At 37.8% G+C, this 15951-nt stretch overlaps 1 long non-coding RNA gene across 1 annotated transcript in view; it reads left to right on the top strand.

Annotated features, from left to right (window-relative positions):
* The first annotated feature begins 2119 nt into the window (after nt 1-2119).
* The window catches only part of LOC106999301 (uncharacterized), a 47783-nt gene continuing 33951 nt past the window's right edge, over nt 2120-15951 (top strand). Inside the window, exons 1-2 of the long non-coding RNA XR_001446101.3 lie at nt 2120-2256; nt 5000-5098. This is a non-coding gene — a long non-coding RNA (uncharacterized LOC106999301). The remainder of the gene's footprint in view (nt 2257-4999; nt 5099-15951) is intronic.

Here is a 15951-nt window from a genome sequence, read left to right as displayed (position 1 = left end):
GGCATGCTATTTCTAAGCAGTATGCCAGGATTATGCATTTTCATAACCAGAGAGAAAACCAAGCCACAGAGGCTTTTACTTGCCCAGGTTAGAATTTAGATTTCCTGGCTCTCTGCCTTGTACTCAGAATGGAGTTGTCAGAATTCATGAACTACTGTTCAGAGACACCTGGCACTATCTTGCTAAAGTCTAGGTGCTTGTGATGCACGTATTTAGGAGCTAATAAGGTCGCTTGCCCACCCACCCCCACCCCAGTCTCATTAAATCACCTTTAGTGCGGGCACAGGACAGAGATGATGTTGCCCTTTGTTTCCATAAGAAAGATGGCTTTCTGTTCATAAGAAAAATGGCTCTCTGCATGTGTGTGTGTGTGTGTGTGTGTGTGTGTGTGTGTATGTGGGGGGCTATTACAAATATTTGGGGGAGCTGCATTAAATAGATACAAATATTCCAATGCATAATATATTTTTGCCTATGTCTCAATAAAATGGATGGGAGCATGATCTAGCAGGAATGGACTCCAGAGTCAAACCTAGGTTCAAATCCTGGATCAACCACTTGAGAGCTCTGTCACTTTGGGAAATCTATACAGCCTCTTTCATCTATTTCTTCAGCAGTAAAGTGGAAATTTAAAAAGGTGTCCCTACCTTGAAGTTTGTTTTCTGTGGATTAGAGATAATAAATGTGGAGTGCTAAGTGTTTCACGGTATGTGTGCTCAACAAATAGAATCACACAGCATTACTCACAGCTCAAATTGTGGTGGAGCAATTGCTGAGCGTGCAAGACTACTGACCGTTCTTGCAAAGCTACTTGGCATAAGGTATATTTAACTTATTGCTCCAGAGGGATGTTGAGGATCATCTGCTTGAAATAAACAAATTCAATTATTCTGCAATGTAGTGGTCTAGAGCAATTCACTTGCTACCCAGAGGTGTGTAATGAACCCATTAGAACATTTTGCATATTTGGGGCAACTGTTGGGGTGTGGGATAAAGCATGCATAACTAATTCCATAGGGCTCTATCTAGAAATTCTGAGAACACCTTCAGACTGAGAGCAAACCACAGAACTGTCCTAGAAGTGAGGAGGGAGACTGGAGGGAGATCCCTGAGATTCTTCTGCTGACTCTAGAGGTCACTTGACCCTGACACATAACTTTTACTGAGTTGACTATATCTCACTTCCTGTAAGTGCCTGTCTCTCATACTCACTTTCAAGGACTTGGCCAATCTCCTTTTGTAAATAGAACAATGCTTTATATTTCTCTATTACTCTAGAGTGACTATATCAATAATGCAGGAAACGCATCTGTCCAGCACAATGAGATTATTTTTCTGATTTCGGTTGACAGTTATGGTAATAGTTTGGCAAACAATCTACTCCACCATCAATGACCACAGATTACAGCTGTTTTTAAAAATCTCAGCCGCTTCTGGAAACTTGGAAGATGGATCGCACACTGAGAGAGAGATGGAAAGACATGCCATAAGCCGTAACGGTAGAAAAATCCTTAACTCTTTCTGTACATAAAAGGCTAAGAAAATATTAAGAAAAGCACAATGTGCTATCTCTGGGTTCACTGTAATGAGAACAAGGTGAGGAATGACAGTACTGAGACACCGTTAGGACAGTCTAACATTGCCACGGGGGCCATAATGCAACAGAGAGAGTCTGCAATATTTCAGAGCACTGCATTTTATGTTGATAAATTTTCCAAGTCACCCAGGAGTTATTGCAAATATTTACAGGAGAGAAAATTGAGAAAGAATATTATCTTCCCTATTGGTCTTGATGAATAGAGCCACTAGCTAGTCAATAATAATGACCCAAGCCCAAGATTGTCATACGTTTGTTGAAAAAATAAACAATAAAACATGGTTTACCTTTACTTCTGCAAAAGTGATGAATAAAAGTTGATTTTTAAAAATTGGAACTTCTTAAGTCTTAATAACATGAGCTTTTCTTAAAAGTTCATAACAACTCTTAGAAAGGTTTGATTTTTGACATTTATTTTCCCCCTGTGGAATTTTTCCCTTTACTTTCGTTTCATCAGAAGCAGAATGCTGATCTTGCTACTGGCCTGCAACCTTGGCATTTGGCCAGCCATTGTTATCCAGGGACCAGGAGACAGAATGCTGGCTGTGCAAGTCTCCCAAGGTGCGAGCTTTCTTTCTGTCTGAGTTAGGAGGCGAAACCATTTGGAAGAGCCATTGTAAAGGGGAGGGCTTTGGGCTATGCATACTCCTCATATCCAGGTGAGTTCATTTTTCTTGTGAACTTTTCACCTAGGCCCCAATTAGTATCCTATTAACCTCCTTAAATATGGAATTGCTAAGATCTTAGAATACTCCAAAATGGACTATTAGCCAGCCCATTTCCTGGCTCCATCAGATGAAAATGCCAAAGTAGGTCATACAACAGAATTATCTTGATTAATGTCAGCTCTCTTGCATGGGCCATGATGTCATGCAAGTTAAAGGAGATTCAAATTTAATGCATCATTTCGATGACTGATTAAACATGGGATTTTCTGAAAAACATTTACAATTCCGGGTTTATAGGGATTCTCCTTTTTTAATATGACAAACATTTAAAATATGCTAAATTGATCAATTATACAAATGATAAATTCCCTTGAATATAATTTTTCATGTTCATGTTCTCCAAGGCCTAATATGTAAAAAGGTTTATTATCCCCAGTAACTACTATGTTAGACAAAAAGCTGTCAGCATTGTGCCCCTTTCCTATCCATGGATGCAGGCTATTGAAAAAAAAAAAAAAACTATGAAGATGCCACATCTACTCCAGAGCCTACTCAGAATGGCATTTCCAAATATAAATGGCTTTGCTAAGGCTAAAAAAAGCAACAAACTTTACATCCTTTATCATGCATTCCTAAAGGACTCCCTTGAAAAAAGTACTTAAAAACATTGTATCTTGGAACATCTCATATATTGGTGCAATTTATTTGCAATAGTTAGATTTAATTTGTTTTCACGTATAAAGCAGCTTTAGGGACTTATTAGCAATTTCAAATGTTACAGGAAAATATGTTGAATCTAAAGTTCATTATCACAAGTAAACTCATTTAAGTGAGATTATTTGTTTCTTAAAATGTATAACTAGTTCTTTAAAAGGCTTCTTGTCTTCTGTTGCATAATTTTACTTAGAAATAAAGCTTTTGGATGCAGCAGTTATGTTCTAAAGTCAGGATTGTGTCTCTTTTGTGTTTATAAGTAACATGGACACAGCCTGCTACTATAAACACTGAACCCAGCTTAACATGCCCTGTGTTTTCCAGATGAAAATGCAACTTACTTTCGTGATTTAGGTTATGAAATTTTAAAATGATGTCATACTTTAATATGCAGGGGTTCCTTCCTGTAATAACCTGCAATGTATATTCATGTTTGCAATTTCTAGCAAGAGGTAAAATAACAGATAGCTTTTATGAGCTATCTGTGAACTTTGAAAGTTCCACTTGTCTGAATCAGAGCTTCATAGACACCCACTTAGCACAGACTGGGTTGTGGCAGGGCTGGAGTAATTGCCTGCCAAAGGGATCCTGACCAACCCTCCTCTTCTTTCTGATCAGGCCACTGATCACTAAGAAACCAGTGGTGAGCTACTACCTTTTAGAACATGAATAAATAAAGGAGCTTGCCACGATCAAAGATAAACATCCAACTTCAGATGGATGTTTATGCTACTGAGCCAAATGTAATGTTCCTAAACATTAGGGAGCTTCAGGACCCCATATCTCTACTCTCTGAAATTCAACTTTTCTCAGATTCAAAACAGGGATTCAGCTTTTCTAGAATCTATGTGTCAAGGTGCACGTATCTGTCATCAGAGGAATTCCATCCTCATATTCTAACATCAGATTATTCCAATACATGTTCTATTCATTGGTTGCCTTAGTTAGAAAATTAGGCAAAATTCTAAGGCATGTTTATGTGGTGACATAAAGAAATAATGTATTTTAGTAAGAGTGGTTAGAAAAATATCATACTCAAGGACTTCAGTCATTTTTTTCTCCATCTGAGAATTTATATGAGTCCCTTTAACTCATTTAAGTATATTCTAAGCATCTTTATCTATTCATGCACTTTTCAAGCAATGTGACTTATGTGTTGTATGATTAAAATGTAGAAATTAAAACTCAGGCCTGGCACAGTGGTTCATGCCTGTAATCTCAGCATTTTGGGAGGCCGAGGCAGGTGGATCACCTGAGGTCAGGAGTTTTGAGAGCAGCCTGGCCAACATGGTGAAACCCCTTCTCTACTAAAAATACAAAAAAAAAAAAAAAAAAAAAATTGCTGGGCGTGGTGACGCATACCTGTAATCCCAGCTACTCCAGAGGCTGAGGCAGGAGAATCACTTGAACTCGGGATGCGGAGCTTGCAGTGAGCTGACATAGGCCACTGCACTCCAGCCTGGGCGACAGAGCAAGACATTGTCGAAAGAGAGAGAGAGAGAGATAGAAAGAAACTTAAACTCAGAGATTTAAAAATCACACTGGGCCTTTCTGCCCACTCCTTTACTTTTCAATTTTATTTCATTTATTATTATTATTATTATTATTATTTGAGTCTTGCTCTGTCACCCAGGCTGGAGTGCAGTGGCGTGATCTCAGCTCACTGCAAGCTCCGCCTCCTGGGTTCAAGTGATTCTCCTGCCTCAGCCTCCTGAGTAGCTGGGACCACAGGTGCCCGCCACCACATCTGGCTAATTTTTTGTAGTTTTAGTAGAGATGGGGTTTCACCATGTTAGCCAGGATGGTCTGGATCTCCTGACCTTGTGATCTGCCTGCCTCGCCCTCCCCAAGTGCTGGGATTACAGGCTACTTTTTATTTTTATAAATTGTAAATAAAGTATTGTTTATTTGTTTATAAAGTACAAAATAAATATATGTTAGTTTTTAAAGAAATTAAAATTAAATAAAGTTGGAAACTCAGTTCCTCAGTCTTACTAGCCGCTTTTCGAATGACCTTTAGATTCAACAGATTCTTATTCTTCACTCCAACACCTTCCCTCTTGCAAGTTGCTAGCACACCGATGTCCCAAGGGAGTACCTAAAATACCAGTCCGCCCAGGTAAGTATGGACGCACTCCTTCAGCCTGGCACACAAAGTTTCAGGAGCTTCAGCATCAATTGGCACAGCCTCCTTCCCCATGCTATGCCTATTCCCTTGTGACTGCCTGACAGCAGCACTTACTCAGGCTGTTCCCTCTGCCTGAGCAAGCGGTGCTTAGAGCCTTGTGTCTTCAACCCATACCTAAGCATCATTATATGTCGCTTTCCACTTTCTCCTTCCCAAACCCTACTCTGCACAAAATCTAACACTATACTCAATTACAATATTTGGACATTGACTTCAATTCCCTTCCCTACTGGTCAGTAAACCCAAGAGTAGATTTTACAATGGATTTCTTGGCTTAATTCAGTGATTGCTACAAGGTAGATGTGACATGAATGGCTGCTAAATCAAATAAAAGAATGTCCTCTGCTCCCTGTTGACCATACAAGAAGTGGGCAGGTGTGAATGTCTGCATCCCTGGCAGCGCACAGTGTGAACTGTCTCTGTCTCACTATCACAGCTTCTTTCTTGTCTTTGGTGAATATGACAAGTAACTGAAAAAGTTGACTCCTCTGAGCCTAGTGGAGATCTTACACTGTTTGACTCAGTTACTTCCCTAAGTCTGCTCATGCATTTTTTCCTGGTTTACTCTAAGCGCCTCCTTTACAAAGTATCAGACATAGGTTAGGGCTGCCTCACCTTATTTTAACAACATTAAGAGAGATGAATTTTCAAAAATGAGACTAGCCAGTGAACTGTGATGGCAGAGTAATCCCATTACTTTCAGAGGACTTGAGTCTGTTAGAATCACTCAAGTGTTGTAGGGTTGTAGTTTAAAAGGGAAAGGATATGATAGTCGCTTGGGGAGGTGGTTTTCCTCAAAATAGAATTCCCAATCTTGGAAGGGTTGTGTATCAATAGAGGCAGGGTCTTTAGGGAGTTCACTAAGATCATTAAAACAATCCAAAAGTGTTTGCTAAAATGGGTCAAAGAAGTTGATACCAATTATGTCCAGTTGTCTTCTGTCTGGGATAAGTGGGCTTCTGTTTCTAAACAAATGAATTCTCTCGTTTTGATTCTTTCTAAAGTATCTCTGATGTGTTGGTATTCAGCCTTTTTAGAGTTAGGATTCATGGGGAAGGTTAAAGGGAAAATTAACAAATGTGAGAAAGAATGGCCCACTGAAAGAACCTTTCAGAAAAAAGGAGTAAGAAGAACCCTTAAATATTATTGATGCATCACTGGAATCCTTGTAACTATATTTCAGTGTTGATCTTAAATGTGGGTTACATAGAAATAGAGAGTAACACATATTTTGTTGGAATGATTAGGCTCTAAAGAAGTGTCTCTCACAGTTAAGTTTTCGGCCTTTTGGTGGGGCTGTAAAGGTCTTCTTGAAGGGCCAAGAACTTACCCCAAGTTTGATCTCCTTCTGTAAATGACATGAAATTCCACTGGAAGTTGGTAGCTATTAAAAGAGTTATGAAGAGTCACTAACATGTGATATTGATGAACTAAAATTAGCATGCTGAGGGAGTTTACTCTAGACCTTAATCTAGTATGGTGCCAGGAAGTCTGGCTGCTACAAAAAGCTTAGCATTGCTGTGAAACTCCTACCATTTAGGGAGGCAAGCTGATTGTTGGAATTCCCATAGTTTCCAGAAAGCTTTGTTATCAGAGCATCATTAGTGCCTTATTGAGTTGTTCTTGATTTTCAATTGCTACTAAGTTTGTAATAACATTTTACTTTTGTTAGTTGTTAGGGTCTTTTGTACTTGCTCTACCTCACCTTTTGGGTTGCTATTAGTTGGGTGCTCTTTGCTCAAATGTCTTAGGAACCCCTCAGTGGCCTGGCAAAGCACATGGCACACAGGTGTGGTATGGAAGTGCAAGCTAACATTTATCAAGGCTCACTAGTGCCTGAACATTTTCGAAGCCTGTTAGTTGTATGATTAATGTAATTGTCAATGCAACCTAAACTCCAGTTTCCTCAAACCCTTCTAACCTTCTAGATCAAGTCTCTGTTTAAAAACATCTCACTGTTTGAAAGAATTTACTTTTTCTCTCAATATTTATTTGTATGTGTGTGTGCATATGTGGTTTTTGTTTGATTGATTGATTGATTGATTGATTGAGGCAGGGTCTTACTTGCCCAGGATGGAGCACAGTGCCCAGGATGGAACACAGTGCCCAGGATGGAGCACAGCCCTCTTGTCACATTTCACTTTTTTGCTTTTTCCTGAATCATTTAAAAGCAAGAGATTTTAAAGAAGAGACTAACACTTCACTACTGAATAATTTCATATACATCTCCTACAAATAAGGGTATTCTCCTATAAAACCACAATGCTTTTATGACATCTAAGCATATACAAAATTGTACTATATTTAATTTCTAGTCTATATTCAAATTATCAAATTACCCAAAAATATCTTCCATAAATTAATTTTTCAGCTAAGGTCCAATTAATGTTGACAAATTACATTTGATGAGTTCTACCCTACCTTTTTATTTAAGACATGGACATTTTGAAAACTCCAGGCCAGTTGATTGTAGAATATGCCTCATTTTTTATTTATCTAATTAACTTTCTCAAAGTGTTGTTCATTTTTCTCTCCTATCCCTTGTATTCCCCATATAAACTCGAAATTAGATAGAAAGCGTTGATTAGATTTGTGCTCACTATTTTGGTGAGGTTAATCCATTGATAATGTGTACTTCATGTTGAATCACGTGAGAAACTACATAATGTCAAGCACTCTTTTTATTGATTAGGATGTTTGACTTGTTTATTTTGTTAATACGATAACTGTTGGATCTATCCATTATAACAGTAGATTTTTCCTTTTGTAATTTATAATTACTGTGTGGGGTGATTGTATTCGTTTTTCCATTCTTGCTGTAACAAATGACTTCAAATACAGCAGCATAAAACAAAACAAATTATCATTTTGCAGTTCTGTAGATTAGAAGTCCAAAACGGATCTCAGGAGGCTAAAGTCAATGTGTTGGCAGGACTACATTACCTTCTAAATGCTATAGGGGAGAATCAGTTTCTTTGGATTTTCCAGCCTCTAGAGGCCACTCACATTACTTGGCTCTTTCCTCTGTCTTCACAGCCAGTGGTGGTCAAGTCCTTTTCAAATCACATCACTCTAACCATCTCTCTGTCTCCTTCTTCCAATTTTAAGAACCCTTGTGGTTCAACTGGATCTATTTAAATAATCCAGTGTAATCTCTTTATTTTAAAATCAAATGACAAAGTATTATAATTCCATCTATGACATTAATCCCCTTCTGCCATGTCACCTAACATATTCACTGGTTCCAGGAATTAGGACACAAACATTTTTGGGGAGGCCATTATTCTACCTTCAACATGATATTTTGGTGTTGTGCAAATAACCTGTTTCCCAGCAACATATCACTTGATAGTTTTAACTTCCATTGATAATCCTTGGTTTTGTCAGTAATTGGGTGATGCAAGCATTGGTGATCTACTTATATTATTCCTCCTACAGTTATGAGCTAGTATTCTTCCTTAAAGAAATGTTCTATATTATCTCCTCTATCTATCTGTCTTCCTTTTTAATATCACTATAGGCTCTTGGGTTTTTAAATTATTATAATAAATTGATGTATTAATTTTGTTAATGTTATAACTGCTGGATTTGTTCATTGTAATAGAAGTTTTTTTTTTATAATACATTATCACCGTTTTTGGTTTTGATCTACCAAATTTGGCCAGTGGGAGTCCTGTAAATCAAGATCCTATGTCCTTTTGAGATATGCCCTTATTTTCTGTTACAAGCACATGCTACAGCTCACCTTGCACTTTCTCTGAAGGAGACGTGAAATCAGCTGTTCCCTCATCCTTCTATTCAAAGACAGCAGTGGAACTTAGAACTCAAGATTTGAGTGTTAGGTGCATTACTGCTACTGGGATATTAAGGTTTTTAGGCTGGGAATGAATAGATGCAATAGAGAGATAGATAGATAGATAGATAGATAGATAGATAGATAGATAGATAGATAGATAGATAGAGTCATGTATAAACCATGAGTTTATATGGATATTTCCAATTCAAATTTAATATTAATATTGTAGTGTGTTGCTCAATTTTTCCCAAATTTTGTACTTTTTTGTGACAGTGAAATTCTTAGTTTCTAATCCTACAATATGGAAAAAGCATTCAAAATTACAATCAGCAATGATCTTTTCGTGTATATTTAAGATTGACTTTTGATTCTCTCTGTTCTCAGAATATACCTCATTAAAAACCTATAGTCAGAGTAGTGTCCAAAAATTACTTGGAAGAAGTATGTCTTCTGTGTTGTCATGTTATCAGTTTTATAAAAACTTAGGTTTATTTTTCTATTTTATTCAATTTTATGGTGATTTTTTTCTTTTTGATTTAATATCATGCTGTGAATGTGTAAAATGTTTCTGTCATTCAGAAGTTAAACCTACAAGAAAGGTGTCCTCTGTCAAGTTTCTCCCTCATCACTACCACCTCCACCCTTTTCCCTTTCTTTTCTTCTTTTTCTTTTTCTTTCTTCCTTTCTTTCTTTTTTTTTTTTTTTTTTTTTTTTTTGAGACGGGATCTCACTCTGTCACCCAGGCTGGAGTGCAGTGGTGCGATCTCTGCTTACTGTAAACTCCGCCTCCCGGATTCAAGAGATTGTCATTCCTCAGCCTCCGGAGTAGCTGCGATTACAGGCACGTGCCCCTGTTTCCCTTTCTATTGAGAATTTTCTTGTGCATTTGCTAATAATCCTTCAAATATTTCTCTTTGGAAAAATAATGTACACATATATAACCTTTTAGTTTTTACATTAAAGTAGCTCACTACTGTTATATACTTTGATTGTTTTACCTAAAAATATATCCTAGAAATCATAGAGTGGATTCTTTGTTCTTGTCCTGACACAGATGTCATAATTTTACGGGGTAGATACTATTACTATCAGCATTTTGCAGATGAAAAAACTGAGGCATAGAAAATGAGTAACTTGCTGAAAGTCATTCAGTTTGTAGGTAGGAAGGGTGTGGACCTAAGTAGTCTGCTTTCTGAATCTGTTCTTTTAACCACACCCTATAAGCATTCAGACACAAATGCACATCCTTTTATCTTGCCCTGTGGCAATGTTAATGAAGCTGGCAAAGTTTCTTCTTTTTTTTTTTTCCTTCTTTCCCTCCCTCCCTTCCTTCCTTCCTTCCTTCCTTCCTTCCTTCCTTCCTTCCTTCCTTCCTCCCTTCCTTCGTGTTGTTCTAACATCATTTAATTTTAAGAAAAATTGAGCCTCTACTGTCCAGTCATTATTAGAAGTTCATGAAAGTATCTCAGTTATTTTACTTCCTTAACACATATATTAGAGTGATAGTCATTGATTTTCGGAGCTAGAAGAGGTCTTTGAAATGATTTAATCCAGTATCTCCATTTTACAGGTTCAGGGTTCTGAGTATAGAGGTAAGAAGACTGATCTAAGGTCAACTAGTTAGAGGCAGAGTGACACCTGGAGCTCTGGTCTCCTAAGTACTAATCTAGAGTTGTTTTTCACTGTAATACAAGACTCAATGGGAAATACATCAAGAGACAGATATCTAATGTCTCCAGTAACACACAGCTCAAGAAAAATGGATACTATCACACTTTGTGCTATAGCCTTTGACTAATGAATCCAATAATCCAAAATCTTAGCTCAATCCTCTCTAAGTCCAACAGTAAACATTTGACAGACTTCCACTAAGTACAGTGAAATCTTCTCATGTAATATCTACTCATCACATATGAAGAGTTTAAGCACACTGAGTTGTTATAATAACATTGCACCAACTTAATAACATTGAAAGTAATGGCAAGAGTCACAATTACTTTTGCACCAACCTACCAGCACAGCACGAAGCTGAATGGCAGTTTAGCAGCTGCATATCAAAAACTGAGTCCAGCTAGAGATACATTCCCAGGAGCCTGCCTCTGAAGTGCTAACCTGCAGAGATTTGGAAAGAAACACATTTCTTCACTATTGTGGAATGTGTATGTTGTGTTGTCTGTGGATACATTAGTAGGTCTCTCTCCTAAGTACCTAAGGGGAAGTTTCTGAACATCAGCCTCACTCACCAATGTCCCAAGAGCAGAGTGTTAATAGTGCACTAACAACATCCTGGACAGCTGATATGGTATCTTACATCTCCAGAATGGTACCAAAGCAGTTACTGGGGGATTAAAAATGAGAATTTGACAGCTGTTGTAAGATTTCACTTTACCCTTACCACTGTGAGTTAAAAACGAGTATCAGGTCAAACATTACTGTGAGTTGAAACCGTCAACTCAGTTCTGGATTATTAACCCGGGAGGCAATTCTTTTTGGGGAGTCTTTCCTGCTTGGTAGAAAGTCTGAGTTCTAACAGGGCTTTGTTTGTTTGCACTTTTCCTATAACCAATTGTCTCTCTTTTCCCTCAATTTTTCATTAAAACAAAAACAAAAACAAAAAAACAATGGAGTAGACAGGTTCACAGTGGTTGATGTTTGAATGTGCCGTTGGCTTATTTTTTCAGTAGAGTCTGTTAATCCATTTTTCTAAATGTTTAAAATAGCATGACAATGTTCTGGGAGGGGGATCACATGCCTGCTCTAAAAAGTCCTAGATTCAGAAGATATTCTGATGGGCCACAGAGCAGTCTCAAGGATGGTAATGGAGTGTGTTTTCTCTGCCATTGTTCCTTTTGTTCCTCACTTCTGGCCTTTCCCCTAGCTTGTACCAACAAAGATTCTCCTAGTAGCTGCTGCATCATACCAGGAGCCCCTAAGTTTCTCCTTGGTTCCATTTCTGGTATTAATGCAGAAGGAGTCATTGGTGCTGTTATAAAAATATAATTATGATAAGCAAGACTGAGAAGCAGCTGTTTAGGGCCACGGGAGAAATGTCCAAGAAAGAGGCGCCAAGGAAAGGAGTTGAGATTAGCCTTGATAGCTGGGTAATGGGTTGACTGATTTTTTTTTTTCTGATTAATTTCTTTATAAGAAATAAAACTAAAATTCCCATGTCATTTTGGGCTTCAGAAACTCCACAAATCCATCTTCTAAAGAAGGTAAAAAAGTAAAAAGAAAGATTAATCTCACTTTCTCACTTTCACTAATTAGACAGGAACAATAACCAATCAGCTCACAGAACATAATAATACCAACAAATGCAGCATGCTTGCCTTTATATGGTAAGTCCACAGACACTAACGAACAGGAGTCATAACTGATCACTTCATGCCAGGAAATTAAGCAAGAGTGGCCTTCTATATAATAATAAAGGTTGTTAACCATCAAAGACATTTAGACTTGAAAAGGCCTGGAGAGCTTCAAAGATAAAAAAAACTTAGTCCAGAGAGAGGACACACATTCTTAGAGTTCTAAAGAGAATTTTGGAAATGCTTATCAAATTTAGTGCATTGAAACATTTACATATTAATAAAACCCAAAATCAATCAAATTAAGGTTTAGATTTCTGGCTAAAATATTAACTCACTCCTTTTGAAATGCATTTATCTTTGGTATGCATGTGTGTGTGTGTGTTCGTGTGTGTATGTGTGTGTATTTATATACAGTCATCCCTCAGTCATCATAAGAGATTTACGCCAGAAGATTTCTCAGGTACCAAACTCTGCGGATGCTCAATATGGCATGTCCTTTGCATGTAACCTATGCACATCCTCCCATATATTTTAAATAATCTCTAGATTACCTACAATACTGTTAGAGGGAAAACCTTTTACAAATCAAATTTAACAGACTTAAAATGAGCAAAGAATGATTTTCGAATCAGGCTGCCCTCGAACCAGAATAGGTTCAGAGAGAACTCAGAGCTGCCACATGGTTGAAGAAGATTTAGGGAGAGAAAAAGGAAAGTGGCAAGTAGAAAATGGAAGTAAGGTCCAGGAAAACCTGGATTGGTTCTAGCTCAGAATTTGCCTTACTTAAACAGCTATCTGATTTGAACAATTAGCTACTTGTGATTGGCCAAAACTCAGTAATTGGCACAAGAGTAGGTTATAGTCAGCTTGCACATTCAGCTGGGTTACAGCTCACCTATGTGTGGAGAAACTTTAGGCTAAACTTCGAATATGTAAGAAGGCAGCTTTAGGCTAAAAACTATACATAATACAATGTAAATGTTTTATAAATAGTTGCCTATAACGTATTGTTTAGGGAATGATGATAAGAAGAAAAGGCTGCATGTGTTTGTTACAGATGTTGTTTTTATTCTGGAATTTTAAAATCTGTTTTTGGTTGAATCCATGGATGCAAAACCCACGGATATGGAGGGCCAACCAGGTATAAAAATTATGTGTATAATTTTGCAAGAAGAAAAGCAATGACATATAAAACAATTTTATTCTCCTATTTTATTCATTAATTTATCCTGTATTTAATAATGCTTGTATAGCTTTTGCCTTGTGCCAAGCATTGTTCTAAGTATTTTACAGAAATGGACTCATATAATCCTCTCAACAAATTAATAAATTAGGTACTATCATCCTTATTTTAGACATGAGAGAGTTGAATCACAAGGAGTTATATAGCATATCCAAGTTCACAGAGCTAGTAATAGTTTTACTTCAAGAAAGTTTTGTCAAAATTTGACATAGCAAAAAATTCCTGGCCTGGTGCGAAGGCTCGTGCCTGTAATCCCAGAAATTTGGGAGGCTGAGGTGGGTGGATTGCTTGGACCCAGAAGTTTGAGACCAGCCTGGACAACATGGTCTCTACAAAAAATACAAAAAAGTTAGCTGGGCATGGTGGCCCACGCCTGTGATCCCAGCTGCTTGGGAGGTTGAGGTGGGAAGATCACTTGAGCCTGGGGAGATCAAGGCTGCAGTGACGTATGATCGCACCACAGCACTCCAGCCTAGGTGGCACAGTGTAACCCCGTCTCAGAAAAAAAAAAAAAAAAAAAAAAAAGAAAGAGAGAAAAGAAACATTCCTCAATTTTTTTCTCTTGACTTCATTGTGTCTCCCTACAAAATTTGTTGAGTGAGTTCCCTCCATTTAGGCCTGGGTAAGAAGGCAGCACTTCCTGTGCTTCTGAATGAAGTCCAGGCAGACTTCATTCTGGTGGATGGGTAGTTTCTACATACTCACACGTAGCCTCAGTCCCTCATTGTATATATTATCATGAGATTTTCAGGTTTGCTGAAATAAGAGAGGAGACTCACAGTAATAGAATATTCGAAAAAACTTGGTTGTGGCAGAAAGAGAAAAATGGTGGAGCTAATTGTAAGTAATGATCTCAGGGAGTAACAAGTTCAAAGAATGACTCATTCCCCTCTTTTTCTAACTCGTAAGTTTTATGGAATCACTGGGTGCAATAACGCATTGGCTTTTAACTCTAGAGGCTTCAGCCTTCTATCACAAGGGTCACTGAACCATGAAGAGTGCTGAACTCCTGTCTCAGGCCTGGCAAACGCACACACTTACGCGCTCACATAATTTTAAGTGTAGCGTTAAGTCTAGTTGGTCACCTCTACACAAGAAAACTCCATGTCATTCAATATGGACTATTTATTGAAGAATCAGAGGTTTCATGCCATAATAATGAGAATGATATCAGAATAGCAATAATATTGTCAATTTATTGAGTATTTACCATGTTCCAGGCGCTGTGCTTTGCAGTCACATGGATTACCTTGTTTAATCCCTACCGTAATTATACCTCAAGTTTTACAACTGCATTTAACTGCCTTTATGATTTGAGGAAATCAAAGCTCAAAGAGTTAAATGAACTTTGCAAGTCATACGGCGATTAAGTGGTAGAACTATCTTCAGTTTTTCTTGGACATCAAGCTCTTAAGTGCTACATCAAGGTTCTCACACATTAGTTTCACTTGATATGTGTACCTCAAGGAATGTATCGACATTATCTGCAGATCCTACTTTACCAAACAGTGGGCCATCTTTTGTTTATGCTCTGTAGGATATTCTCTGATTCTTACGTCATCTCAACAAACTACTACTCACCAGAATCTACACATCCAAAGGAAAGAAATCCTCCAATTTATGACTGATTTATTGTGTATACTCACCTCATTCTAACCAGGAGCCACATAGTAAAGCCAGTGATAAAAACAATTAAATTTGGTTTAGAAAAAAAATGTAAAATCTTTTCTCTTGAAAAGATTTTGTGTTCCACATCCTGGTTTGCCCAGGTCATTCATTGTTATGGACGAATAGTAGAATGATGCAAAAGAAGAATGTGATTATTACAGAATAACTACTCCCCTGGTGACTTGAGACACATAGGGGTCTGTTGTTCCTTCTGCTCTCCAAGGGATGATTGTATGTCTCTGATGGTGTTGGAAATACACTGAGATAGGGAGTCATTCTTCGTGGTATTCTAGCTGATCACCTGCCTGCCTGCATGGCGCAGAGATCATTTGGTGGAATAGGTGAAGCTGTAAAACTACACTGATCCACTCAGAGATAGAAAGGTCTGCAGAGCACAGACTTTAGATCTCCTAAAGAGAGCTCTTAGAAAATCAAAACATGCCCTTTGCTTTACCCACTTGGAGCTGATTTGAACAAGCAACAGGAAAACAACACAGAACGGTATCCAGTATACTTGGCAGAGTTTATTGCCAATTGGAATTAACGGAACACTATCTGTTATCCTGTTATTCACGTCACCACTAACACCAGTAACATTTACCAAACACGAATCTTACCTGGCACTTGGTTGGTGTTACACAAATTAATCATCATCTTCTAAGAGCGTTTTTGCTTTCTTGTCCAAGGCTCAACCTAACAATGCCAGACTGTTTAATTTGTGAATGCAAAATATTATTTATGTTCACAAGTGAGCTCATTTTATCTTGCA

The sequence above is a fragment of the Macaca mulatta genome, chromosome 7 (assembly GCF_049350105.2).
Source record: "Macaca mulatta isolate MMU2019108-1 chromosome 7, T2T-MMU8v2.0, whole genome shotgun sequence".
Classification (NCBI taxonomy): Eukaryota; Metazoa; Chordata; class Mammalia; order Primates; family Cercopithecidae; genus Macaca; species Macaca mulatta.
The sequence above is the reverse complement of the archived record's forward strand: the minus strand, read 5'-3'. Positions and strand labels throughout refer to the sequence as shown.